This window comes from Parasteatoda tepidariorum, chromosome X1 (assembly GCF_043381705.1).
Source record: "Parasteatoda tepidariorum isolate YZ-2023 chromosome X1, CAS_Ptep_4.0, whole genome shotgun sequence".
In the NCBI taxonomy this organism is placed as follows: Eukaryota; Metazoa; Arthropoda; class Arachnida; order Araneae; family Theridiidae; genus Parasteatoda; species Parasteatoda tepidariorum.
Genome location: NC_092214.1, coordinates 45,589,892 through 45,603,687, shown reverse-complemented (window position 1 = coordinate 45,603,687; position 13,796 = coordinate 45,589,892). Strand labels below are relative to the sequence as shown.

Below are 13,796 nucleotides of genomic sequence, written 5' to 3'. Positions count from 1 at the left end.
CTTTTTAATTTGAAGTTCCAATGTCGGTGCCATCATCTCAACTTGCCAAGTATTTCATAATATTTTTAAAAATAAACATTTATATTATCATTCAAAAAGATTCGTTTTTTTTAAATTTTCGATTTCTAATATTTTCTAATATAATTCTTAACTGTATCCTTCTTTCCCCAAATCACACTATATGAAACAAATTAAAACTAAAAAATTATGACATTTTGAAGTGCTGTGTTTCGTATTTTTGGCAAGCATTTTTGACGCAACGATAATATCAATTTTATTAAAGAAATTCTTGTTTTCTTCTTTTTTTTCTCATTTCATGCAGTGCGAGGTTTCCTTTTTATTAAAAATTGCAAATTATTACTAATTAAATTTCGTAAGCGTTGTTATTTAAATTGTTTTTTCAAAATTTTTTTCGTTTAAATGAATAAATAATTAATCATTAAAAGGAAACAGAATAAAATTGTACCAAATTATATTGAACTGTAAAGGTTAAAAAAAGAACAAAACACCTTTTTATTTTCTTTTTTTTAAAAGATTTGTGCAGGTATTTTTCGAGAACGTTTTTTTGAAAGAACGGAAGTTGATTATTATGCTTCGAAAAACAGAGATAGAAATGAAACCATGGGGTTGTCAGAATTCGCGACTAGTGATTAAACTGTTTTCTACGGGCCTCTTTGGCGTTATTTACATGAGCGCTCTTGGCGACAGACAAGAGGTGAAATCCACGTGGCAACCTGAAAAGCCGTCAGAACGTGGTTCGGCATCAAAACGTAAGAAGTGTGTATTTCTAACTTACGAACAATGTGAACTCGTGGGAGAGTTTTCTTTCCAGTTGACTTCAGTTTGTTGGTAAGTCTTGGTTGCTATGATACCATTGTTTGGAATGCTATTTCTTCCGACTTAAATAAGAAATCTTCCATTATTTTCCAAGCGTTGGTTAAGACTTTCTTTTCTTTTTATGACACGAAAAAATTATTATTACAAAGGCGTGAATCAGAATTCTCTGAAAACAGCTCTTTATTATTGTTATAGAAATATTATTTGTACTCGTTTGATGTTCGAAAAAAATTATGTCTTTATTGCAAAAAAAGTTATTCGTTTCAAATTATGACCATGGCAAATGTATGAGTAATATTATATTAAAAATAAACATCTCGCTAAAAATTTTCTCTTCTCAAGAGTTATTGGTTTTATTAAAAAAAAAACTGTATTTGTTTTGAGCGTGAAAAATTTACAAGCGTTGAATAGAGCTATGAACGAAAATAAACGTCGCTATTTCTCTGTTAACAAATAGTACAATTTTTCTTTAAACTCAAAACAATATATTTATGGTGCTTACGCTTCTTTATTTATTTACTCCAATATCTTACTTAATTTTCATTTGCAACGAACCTTATGGCCATTACAAAATCAAATCAAATTGCAATTTATTGCATTTTAATTCAACAATTCGCAATTTCGGTGTAATCTAATTAAATGTTATAGTCTACTTATATAGGGAGTGTAAGCAGTCTTATATATACTTAGATACTGTTGTCACTTATTCTTAAAATTCAATATTAAAAAAAAAAGATAATGATTTGCTTTTATTAAAATATTGTTTTTCCTAATTCGTATAATACAAATGAAAAAGATATATTATTTATATATAATTTTTTAATGTTAAAAAAATTTAATGCTTTATTTACTTTCTTAGAATAACATTAGAAAAACCATTTTCAAACCATTAGTATTAACAACAATGTCTAAGTCTCATATTTTCAGTAATAATCTGTTTCTTTATTTAATTTTGTTTTCAAGGTTAGCTAGACAATTAAATAAAAACTCTGTCTGAAATCTCCTTGCTTTGTTTGAGAAATTCGAAAAATTGTTTTTCGACGAAATGCAGAATACAAATTAATCAGAAAATTTCTAAATGCAAATCAATTAAAAATAAACAAGCTTAACATTTTATAACTACATATATTTTTGTGTCATATATTTAATACTTTTGTGACTGACTGGTAGAATCACCCATACTTGTGTTGTCTTAAAGATGCAGTAATACAGTAGGTATGAAAGATACAGTAGGTGTGTCCAGTCAACTTAATTCATAAACTAAAATGATTTATTTCAGTTTATAAATACCTTAACAGAAAGCTGCAAAAGTTTTGTACTATATAGACATAAATATTTATATTTTGAAGATTGAACAAAAACTTTTTATACGAGTTTTACGTATAGTTAACATCTAATGAAAAGTAAGCATCTCTTACATTTCTAATGAAAAGTATTTACGTTTCTTAACATTTAATATGTATGTTAATTCCTTAAACAAGAATGTTCTTGAAACCAATACACAGCTTCCTTTTGTTTCTTTACTCTGATAGTTAGAATTGTTCTTTTTCGAATGCCTCCCATACATTGACATTCCCATTTATCGACCCATATATTGTCATTAGAATATCAGAAAGGCAGATGTGTTGACCATTCTTTCAGGAGGCATTAAATCAGGTGGGCCAACGCTGCCCCCGCTATAAGAAGGACAAATTAGTACAGAGAGGAGAAGTGAAGAACATTCATACCTCTGACTAGGATTAGAACGAACCGGGGACTTTTCTGTTCCCTGACCATTCATACACTGTTTTTTCTGGCTTGAGTTATAAACTAATGATTACATATATTTATAATCATTTGTATTTGATACGATATTGATAAGCTCCGTTATTCTGCGAATAAAAAAAATTGCGTTGTTGATAGTTATAGAATTCGTTAGTTGTTCATAAAAATTAAAAATTTATGGACATTATGGAAAAGTATTATAACTCTCCTGGTATGTATCATTTGTATATGTATCATTTTGAGATTTCTCGTGCTCCCTGTTTGGCTACAGAAATTAGCTGGAGGCGTAGTAATTTTAAACTAAAATGAAAATGAATGAACATGTAATTGAGACTAACTATTCATTGAAATACAGTTTTCATAAGGAACAAAACTACCCATATAATTAGTGATGAATATATGAATTGCTACTTTATTATAATAGTTTCTTATTTTTCATGTTAAAAATTATAAGAAACAAAATTTCTATTAATTCAAATTAGGCAATCCGGCTTATTTATATAACTTTTAACTCATATTAACTTATTAGTAAAAAAACAAGTATACCTTAATTCCACGATTCTGATTTACTCGTTTTCTATATTAAAAAATGTGGTCTTTTATTTGAAAAGTTGGTCATTCAAAAAATAACAATTTCCTTAGATCGTTTTATAATATTGTTACACTTTATTTCAATAAATAAATAAAAATTATATTAATTTGAAAGACTAGACATACAAAATACTTACTCTATTATCAATTAAAATTACAAAAGACAAAAATTGCGCTCTATTTTTTTTATAAAACAGCAAATCTTTATTTAGTACTATAAATTCCATATCCCAAATAAATTGAAAACTTATAAAAAACTTCTTTTTAATTTTTTGCATTTTTTATTATTTGTATTCGTAGCAATATAAAAAGTATTAAAATAAGCTGATAAAAGTTTTTTTTTTAAATATTTCAAAATAAAAAGTATGTGAATACTGGTTCATATATAACTCCTACATAAAAGTTTTCCCTTTCCTAAGCCTTATACGTTGACTACTAAATAGGTAAACTGTGTAGAGTATACAATATTTCAAAATGTTTACTATAAAATGTAAAAAGTTTCAGACTATAAAATTCTCTAGAAGTTTGTTGGAATTTAACTAGTATATGATGGTTTATATTGTTCTTTTTTCGCGTTTAAAATATGTTGTTCATTGTTAAAAATGTTAATCAAGGGGAATCATAAATTATTGTTACATGAACATTCACTTTAAAATTTCATTTTATTCACTTTTTTAAATAGATTAATGCTATATTTCATATGAGCTGCATAGTATTATAAAAATTTATTTTAAAGCTGAAAATTACGTTGTAATGTATATTTCTTGAAACATTCGTTAAAATCTTGAATTGTTTGAAATAATTGAAAAAGTTTGCATTAAAATATATTAAAGAAAGATTTATGTGTATAATAAGACGGATTTAATAAAAAACCGGGAGTTTTAAACATAATTTTCTTTAATTCTAAACTAAGCTGAAGAGGAACTGTTTCTTTCTCTAATTAGAATCAAAGATTTAAAAAAAAAAATCTTTTTTCGAATGAATTATAGACGTGCAATGAATTTATCGTTGACAAGATAATATTCTTGACTTTTATTTTCAAAAAACATTGTAATGATCAAAAGAAAGGTTCGAAATTTTAAAGGAAAGAAACCGAAGAACTTATTAAAAGTACCTTGGAGAAGGAAAGTAATAGAATTAACATGAAATCAAATTCGTATGAAAAATAATGTGTTTAATATTTATGCTCACAGTTACATATTGTTGGAAAAAAGTGACTTAGTATAAAATACGCTATTTTTCGAGTAAACACGTGCATAAATAAAGGTAATAAGGCTATTGCTTAAATTTTTAATTCTTCTTAAAATACTTAGGGATGCACTGAGAATAAAGAATAGTTTTAGACCTATTGAAGGCAAAGTATCTTATGATTCTTTTATCTAATTGGTCATTAAATAACTGTTATAGTTTACTCATAATCTATTTTTTGCGAAGTACTCGATAAATTTTAGAGCCTGTTATTCTTGAACAATTTAAACTACTTATCGCTTAAAATTCATTAAATAATGCTTAGTTTTCCGTTCTTTTTTTTATGTGAAGTACTCCTTAATTAACTTTTCAAAAAAAAAATTATTATTTATTCCGCCTTATTGGAGTTATTATCATTTTATGAAATTGCATAGTAATTTTAACAACTTGTCTTAAAACTTCTTATTCAAATAACGTTTATATACTTAGATATTATTTAGAAAGACCAAATGTTTATTACGATCTTTGGAAAAAGGTTACTGTGTGCTTTTCTGATTTATAAATTAAGTCAACAGTCGGTATCTTCAGTGCGGAAAAAGAAAAAATGGAATACTTTAATAATTTTTTTTCTTCAAAAGATGGGATTTTTCACTTTTTAAGATGTAATTTTACTGCTTCGAGGATAAAACCTTAAATATGCAAATTAATTTGCGCAGATGCTAATTAAGCTATTTAGCTATGAGCCCAGGCACAAAACGTGCTTTTTCTGAATAAAATTTTTTTTTCGACGCGACAACCTAGAAAATACGATCCTAATAGTTTTACCAGATGAGTGATCGAAAGTTTGGATCCTTTAATGTTATTTTGACATTTTTTGCGCATTACCTCCTATTCCTGGAATTATTTAAGTGAGTCAAAAATTTTTGTGCACTACTATAAAGCTTATTCACCCCAAAATAATTTAAAGCAAAAAATGTTTTTGTCGTTTGTGTTGCTCAAAATATTGTTACTCAATATTTTATTACTCAAATAAAAATCCGATCCCCATATAAAAATTTATTAAATTGCTCCATTTAATATTTCGAGCACTGTGCATGAATCAATGATTATTACATTTAATAAATTTTTAAAATTTTGAATAGTATAATTCCATTATAAAGTATGTCTCGTTAATACGCGAATTTCAAACAAATCATGAAAAACTTAAATCTATTCATTATTTGTTACTGGGAGTTAGTGAGATCGAAATGTGATATCTTCTTAATTTAAACTGGTATATTTAATTTTATGTTTGTTATATTTATTTATTCGAGAACAAGGTCCTTTTTTCAGAAACTGTTGAAAAAAGGCATTATAAGGTCATATGAATATAAGCTCATACGAATGAGTATTTTCATACTCATTTCAAATGATAGAAGATACGTTTAAAATGTGTAACAATAACAAATGTGTAGCAATAACAAATGTATAGCAATAACAAATGTATAACAATAACGAATGTATAACAATAAAAAATATATAACAATTACAAATGTATGACAATAACGAATATATAACAATATATGACATTAAGGAAAGCATAACAATAACGAATGTATTACAAAAACAACTGTATAACAATAACGAATGCATAACAATAACAAATATATAACAATAACAAATGCGTAACAGTAACGAATATATAACAATAATAAATATATAACAATAACAAATATATAACAATAACAAATATATAACAATAACGAATGCATAACAATAACAAATATATAGCAAAAACAAATGTATAACAATAACAAATGTATAACAATAACAAATTGAACATTTCACGGTTAAGAAAACCTTCAAACCGCTCAAACACGTTTATGTACTCCCTATAAAACATGGAAATGTGTTTTACAACCACTAATAAAACTTTACATCCCTCTGTTCCTCTTTATTCTTTTTTTGTTGTTGTTGACATTTTTGAAGAGTCCCATAAGCGCTGTGAAAGCGTTTAAAATAGTTTCAAACACTATAACGTAGATTTTCTACTAACCATCTATTTAAAAGAGATCAAAGAATATTTCATAGTATAAAAAATAAACCAACTTGTATGAGAATCTCACAAATTCACACTCCCTTTACAGAGTCCATCTCATAAATTTCTAACGAATGGAATAGCATCACTTTTCTTACACTTCTTTACTCCTCCACAGGGATTCAAGCTGCTTTTTCTGGGACTCAATGGCTAGCATCTCACTATTTTTTACAGTGTAGGAAGTAAAGTAAAAAAGTTTTCATTAAACATTATAAAGTTTTCTTTTCAAATTGGTTATATGTTAGCTATTTGCTTATTTTAAAAACATAACATTTACAATCAAGATGAAATATTCCAAAGAAAACATCTTAAAATAATTAGCATACTACCAAAAGTAAAATATTTTCCAAATATCACAGAAATAATTTGAAGGAACGTAAGAAAAATATTATGTTTACTGCATATTAAAAATGTCTCGAAAAAATATGTCAGATGTTTTGTGCCAAGTGATTACATTGTAAGCAATTTAGGATCAAATTAAATACCGGAACTCTGCGAGCATCATCTGTAAAAGCCATTTTATCCTAAAATATTATGCTATAAATTTTACAGAAATATTTATTTAATTAGAATGATTCAGTGGTTTTACAGTCACTGAAAAAATACAGTAAATCAGATTTTTCATCCCGTAAAATGTTTCAGCAAAAATAGATTTTACGTTAAAAAGTACCGGCACCTTGAGGGCAGGTACTTTTCTACTGCAATTTGATCCGGAATTTTTTACAGTGTAATTTGAGTAAGAGATACTCGTCAATGACATGCTAAATATTTACCTAAACATCAATCGAAAGAACACTAAGAAAAGAATAGAATTATAGGATTTTTATGACAAAAGATGTTGATAAACATTCATAAAATAATAGACTTATCATAAAAAAAGGAGATACTAAATATGCAATGAGTTAACTATTACCATACTGCTTAACTATATGAAGTGGCACGCAAAGAAGACCTCTTACTGGTTATGGAGCTGAAGTTTGGCTATCTAACTCAGCTAAATGAAATTGCTATTTTAGGAACTTAATCATAAAGTGGGCAATTCCTATTAACTTAAAAAACTGTGTACAGATGCCTGTATATAGATGCCTGTATGAAATAAATATAAACACGAATGTTTACACATCCACGAAATGTTTACATTTCAATTCTTTTAGCAATTAAACAATTTTTAAAGATTAAAAGAAGATTGTTGTTTGTTGCTTTTTTAAAATTATTTTCCTTCTGCTGAAATTTTCAAGATAGTATGTCAAATGCACAGAATAAAAAAATAAATAAATGTAATACCCTGAATAATTTTTGATCTAATGATCAGATCTTCACGTTCTAGGACAGAATCTTAATGGTTCAAGGGAGTGACATCAAATATGCTAATTAATTCATGCATACAATATTCTTAGTTACGAAATCAGACGCTAAAATGTTTTTTATCTGAATAAACATACCGTTTTTCGATGGATTTGGATTTCTGACTCCCGAAATATAGGCGGTAGCTGTATCTGTGATATACGGTGCCCTTAGTTTGGTCAGAAGAGTCATCTAAAGTTTAGACCCCTTGATGCTAATCTTACTTTTTGCTTACTTCGCCATATCTTGAGAAGCGGAATGAAATATTTTTGTACACAATTATAAAATTCATTTATTCAAAGACAATTCCATGCAAAAAATAACTTTTAGTAAATATTTATGATTTTCTATTATTTTTTTATTTAATAACAGTCGAAAAATTTTGAATTGTAAGGTATACAATTTTTACATTATTTTAAAGAATGTATTTTTACATGGCAAACTACACAATTTAAGCGAAATAGGTAAAATGATTCCAGAAAAATCAAATACGACTTTTTTAATCGTTAATGTATACTCCCTAATGTATAGAAAAATTAAAATTGGGAAAATTATAACTTATAATCTTATTCCGAAATATATTTTTAATTATTTTGATGTTTAGTTATAATTTTTTTTGGATAAAGTACGTGTTCTGAAATTTAAACCAATTTACTAGACATTTATACTTAAATATCTACGGAGAAATTTTTTAATAAATATTTTCGTCACATGAAGTAATGTAATCCCTCGGAAAAATGAATGAATAATAAAAGATATTTATGCTTTTTATTTAAAATCTCTGTTAAGAAAAACTTACGTTAATAATATTTTTCATTAATTATATTACCTGTATAATGATTAACCAAATTCTCATTTATTCGAAATATTTAGACTCATATTTTTAAAAAGTTAAAATAGAACTGAAAATTATGGGTTCAGTTTGGTCAACCACTTTCTAATAGAATGACTAATTTAAAACGAATGTACTTAAAAATAATAAATGAATGTGGACTATTGTACAGTTTTGAAAGATTAATTAAAAAAAGTAAAATGAGCAATAAATGTAAATAATTAGAGCACGGCAATAATAAAAAACTGGAAATAATAATAAACGATCAATAAATGCATTAATCAAAGTAAAATAGGCAATAAAACGTAATAATTTAATAAATTTTTTTAATAATAATTTAAATATTTTTTTTGCTTATGAACTAATTCAAACCTCAAATTTCGTAATTTAAATTTAAATGGATTCCAGTTCCCACGAGAATGAAATGGAATTAAAGTCATTCAAAAACATTTTCGTGTCTCTTAAATTCAGCTCTTCTTAACATAATTTAATGCCAAAGGGACAAAACGGCTTTTATTTTTAATAAATTACTAATAGACCCATTAAAATTTTATAATAAAAATTATGTGCTGAAGTAAATAACGGAGAGCAAATTTTTCTCTCTGATACACACATCTGAGCACTAAGATATGAGTATTTGAGCAGGTGTTAAATTTTTTCATTAAATGACGCTGTTGATAAACCTTGTCAGCAGCTTCACGAAAAGATTGAAATACTTAAATCTTTTTTTTTGTAAAGGACTCCATAAAATTTATTTTAAGATTTATAACGAGTTGTAAAAGTTACAATAACGGTCTAAGCAAAAATTAAGCATCGAAAAAAGATTTTTTTTAAAAAAAAGAGCAAAGAATAATAGAGTTAGAAATAAAACTGTAAAATGATGTGTTGCATGCACCTTTTTTCATCTTCTTTCTTAGGAAATAATATCAAAAAATAAATAAAAAAATACTAATTGAAAAATGAAAGACTCATGATCGTATGTATAAACGAAAAACTTTGCCCTGAAGATATTAGGAAAAATATTTTGCTGCTGGGTGTAAACACTCCTTCGTATCTTTGTAAGCAGTTTTCCTTACGAGAATTTAAAAGTTACTTACTTTGTTTATTATTCAAGCATTTTAAAAAATCTTTTCTAATGATTATCTTTTGAAGATAAAAAAAAAGTTACCTTAAACATTAAACGTCTTATTGAAAAATGATATAACGTGCATGTAGTTATTTTCATTTAAGATTTATTGTTGTTTATATTTAAATTGTTGTTTGCATTTAAAAATCTAAAACTTTATTATAATAATAAGTATAAACTGAAGATGCATGTGTAAATAGTCGACAAACATGTGTATTGTTGACTTTTTCAAATTGTGAAAAAATTCCCTTCGTATTATTTTAATAATTTTTAGTGGCTTATTTTATCCTAATTTTCATGCATTGCACGTTAGAAATTTCTCGGAAAAATGGTTAAGTAACAATTTATTTAATTAGTACTTTACCATATTCAAACAAAACAGTAAGATAACCATAAATTATACGGTATTCAAACTGTTAACTGTGAGAAAAACCGTGAACCTTTGAACACGTGAAGTGTTTCCAATGTTATTCACTCCCCAATTTATGATCCTGGATTGTTAGAATACAATACTCTCATTCAGCTATAAATGGCAGCACCATGCAGCTGCTAAGCTATCTTCAATGTCAGGGTAAATTTATTTTCACGGTTTTGAAACAAAGCTACTTGTAAATGGTAAAAAAATCGTGTAGCTTTGTATTCATAGTTTTTTAACCTTACTAGTTCTAAATATTTTCAAAACAGTAAAGGTCAGTTATTTTGCCATAATTTTAGAATGAAAATTCTAACAGTGTAATGTGAAACGTACACTGATAATATTATAACATAAAAAAATCATTAAGAATTGAGGCTGTTAGGAAGATTTCTTTAGTGAAACCAAATGGCTTTACAAGGCTTAAGGAAAAAATTTTAAAAACCGGTTGATCATAATCTAATGCCTAAAAAAAGATCAAGACTTATTTTAATTAAAAGACATTATTTTGAAAACGTGTTTGTTTGGAATGCGTCTTTATTGCACAAATATTAATTAATACAGTATTAAATTCTTATTTCAGTTATAAAAGTAAAGTACTCCCGAAAACAGATAGTTGTTAGTCAAGGGGTTTTAGTTTCCGTCACTTCAAGATCAACGGCATGATGTTGACAGTATTTGCAAACAAGTCCACTTATACTTCTGAGACAAATGGGATCCATCAAGCTGGGTTGGTTTCAAGCCGTTATTGAAGATAGAGCCCCAGCCCTTTAAACTGGCAGCTCAGTGACTTAAAAACCAAAAGCAACAAGTTGTCGGTCAAGGGGGGTCAAGGAGTTTTAGTTTCCACCTCTTCGAGATCAACGGCTGATGAAGACTGGCCAACTGGTTTCCAGCCGTTATTGAAGATAGTACCCCAGCCCTTTAAAAAGGCAGCTCAGTGACTTAGCCTTTATGCCATCTCATCTTATGGTTGTGTTTCAAAAGAGATTTTTTTTTAAATTTCAAAACAAATCAAGTGTTTTATTTTAAGAAATTTCAATCAATTATAGTTTTCGGTGTAAAAAAATCATTTTTTGTCGGAAAAAATCTCAAATATAACTAAAATAACAATATAAATTATCTATGAGGTCTGGAACATCTGACAATTTTTTTGAATATAGAGTACAATATATAACAGGATTAAGCAGGACATTTTTGAAGTCACATTAGCCAATTATCCGAATATTAATAGTTATTGTCCAATCAGAAAATTAAATGAAAATTACTAAGACAACTAGGATTTCAAAAAACAATATCATTCACAGCGAAGAAGTACAGAGTCATAATAATGACCCTGTGTTTGTCTACATCTCTTACGTAAGGTAGTATTTAATTTCAACAAAGTAAACACATTAATATAAGTCTTCTTTACAGCAAATAAAAATACATTCTCTTTATAGTTTAGGCACACAATAAATATTTTGAGGCATATTTTCTCAAGTATATTAAATATCCTGGTATATCCTATTAATTGTGTTTAAGTTATGATTGCAAACGAAGAATAGTGCGCAAAATAAAATAAAAGTGTACACCCTGAATAACTTTTGATCAAACTATCGGATTTTCACGTACTAAAACTGAATCTTAATGAGTAAACTTATTTTTCTGTTACTTTAAGTCTCCATAGGACATTGAAAGCATTAAAAGATTAAACAATTTCGTTGCCTTTTCAAAACTTGAATATTTTGATTATTGACAATTGACATTTGTTATTTATTTTTTTATTTTTAAGAATTAATCTTTTTAGTATATATTTACTTATTTCTATTATGTTCATAGATAAATATTGCATTTTACTTAAAAAGACCATAGTTATAATTTTTGCCAAAAAAACTTAGTTAACATATTATCTTCAATTCTTGAATTTTTTAAAATTTGTTATTAAGAATCTTGTGATGTAGTAACATAATTTGTAAAACTGTTAATATTTATAACTTGCTGTTCATACCTTGTAGCATTTAAGAGAATTCTCTTTCATTTGTGTTAAGAGTTGATAATCCACTGAAATTGTTATAAAGGGACAGAGCTGGAGAAATTATTGTCATTAAAAAACTCATTTAAACCCAAGACATTTTAACCCTTTGACGCAGAATTTTCATTAAATATATTATTTAAACTGCTTTTGTTATTTTTTATTAATTTATGTCAAAAAAGTGAAAAATACTATATTCAGCATTTCAATAATTTATGGTTTTAAAATACATCATGAAACATCGATGTCTTTTCTACGTTAAAGGTAAAACCTTCCAAACACGGCTCAATTCCATATAATTTACTATTATTTTTTAATTATTACTTATTTGCAGTTATTTAGATCAAGAGAAACAGTTATTCATCTATAAAATTTCTTCAATTTATAAAATAAATTATCATTAAATTTTTGAATATGAATGAAAAAAAAATTATATATATAGAGAGAGAATCATATATGGGCAAATCTCTAGAACCTTTAACTTATGTGTCTTCAAACTTTTCTTATAAATATATAACATAAAAAGGGAAAATTAATTCTAATAAAATTACAGGAATAACTATGCATTATTAACTTTAAGATACGTATAGTTTTGATCGCGAGTAACTTGCTTTTGGCTTTCATTTCTTACTTCAATCCTACATTTGACAACTTTTCATGAGTGTCGCTTAGAGTGTTTAATATACTTTTCATTTTTTTTCAATATGTATACTGTTTTAAAAAAGCTAAAAATCACTAAAAACATAATTTAGTAGCTCAGCTGTACTATCATATTTTCTTGAATGATATTTTTCGTGAATATTGACGTTTGCAAACACTTAAAGTTTGTTGCCAAATTTTGGCACGTCAAACCGTAACCATCGAAAATTGAAAAAAAAGGTATACAATCCAAATCTGCGAGTTTTATTTTAGTGATATTCCAAAAGCTTATTTAAAGTAAAACAAACTTGTGTCATTATTATAGATAAATATTTTTATTTGTAGTAATTATAAATTAATCGAATATATCACAAACTGTAATTCGGTGAGGTAACAGTAACGATGTCAAGACCGTAACCAGACGCAGATCTAAAAAGTAAATGTCAAAATCAATCATAATTTTGAGCACACGTTTGTCATTGCCTAATTTATTTTCTGTGTTGTGTGCATCGCATTGCATTGCATCTTATAAAAGTTCTATTCCCTAGGTTGTCCAGACCGTAACTCTGTCAAACCGTAACCTCAGGATTAATTAATTGAATTTAACATATCAGAAATTAGTTTTTTCCCTATGTTTTACTAGTTGAAAATATTTTTTGACTGAAAATAATTAAAGTAAGCCTTTTTATACATTTTATAACAATTTAACTTAATATTAAAAATTTTCAATTTATGATACTAATAATTTTTGATGAAAAATAAAGGGTAAATATGGAAAATTCAAAAATTTTAATTTTTTGTTTATACTTATAAGGGCATCAAAATTTTTGATGGCCACGATTATTTTCTGATATTTCATACATTTTCAAACAATTCTGGAGATGTAAAAATAGTGTGCATATTATTTTTTTAAATTTTTTTTTTAATTATCAAAAGTTAAAGGTTCTAGAGATTTCCCCCCCATATATATAT

The 13,796-nt window shown here is 26.5% G+C and overlaps 1 protein-coding gene across 2 annotated transcripts in view; it reads left to right on the top strand.

Annotated features, from left to right (window-relative positions):
• Window positions 1-695: 695 nt before the first annotated feature.
• LOC107448572 (zinc transporter ZIP3) overlaps window positions 696-13,796 on the top strand; it is a 197,898-nt gene continuing 184,797 nt past the window's right edge. The window contains exon 1 of one of the 2 annotated variants that reach the window (XM_016063828.3): window positions 696-849. The gene's annotated coding sequence lies outside the window, so the exon portion shown is untranslated. The remainder of the gene's footprint in view (window positions 850-13,796) is intronic. The other variant, XM_016063829.3, reaches the window with a different exon arrangement.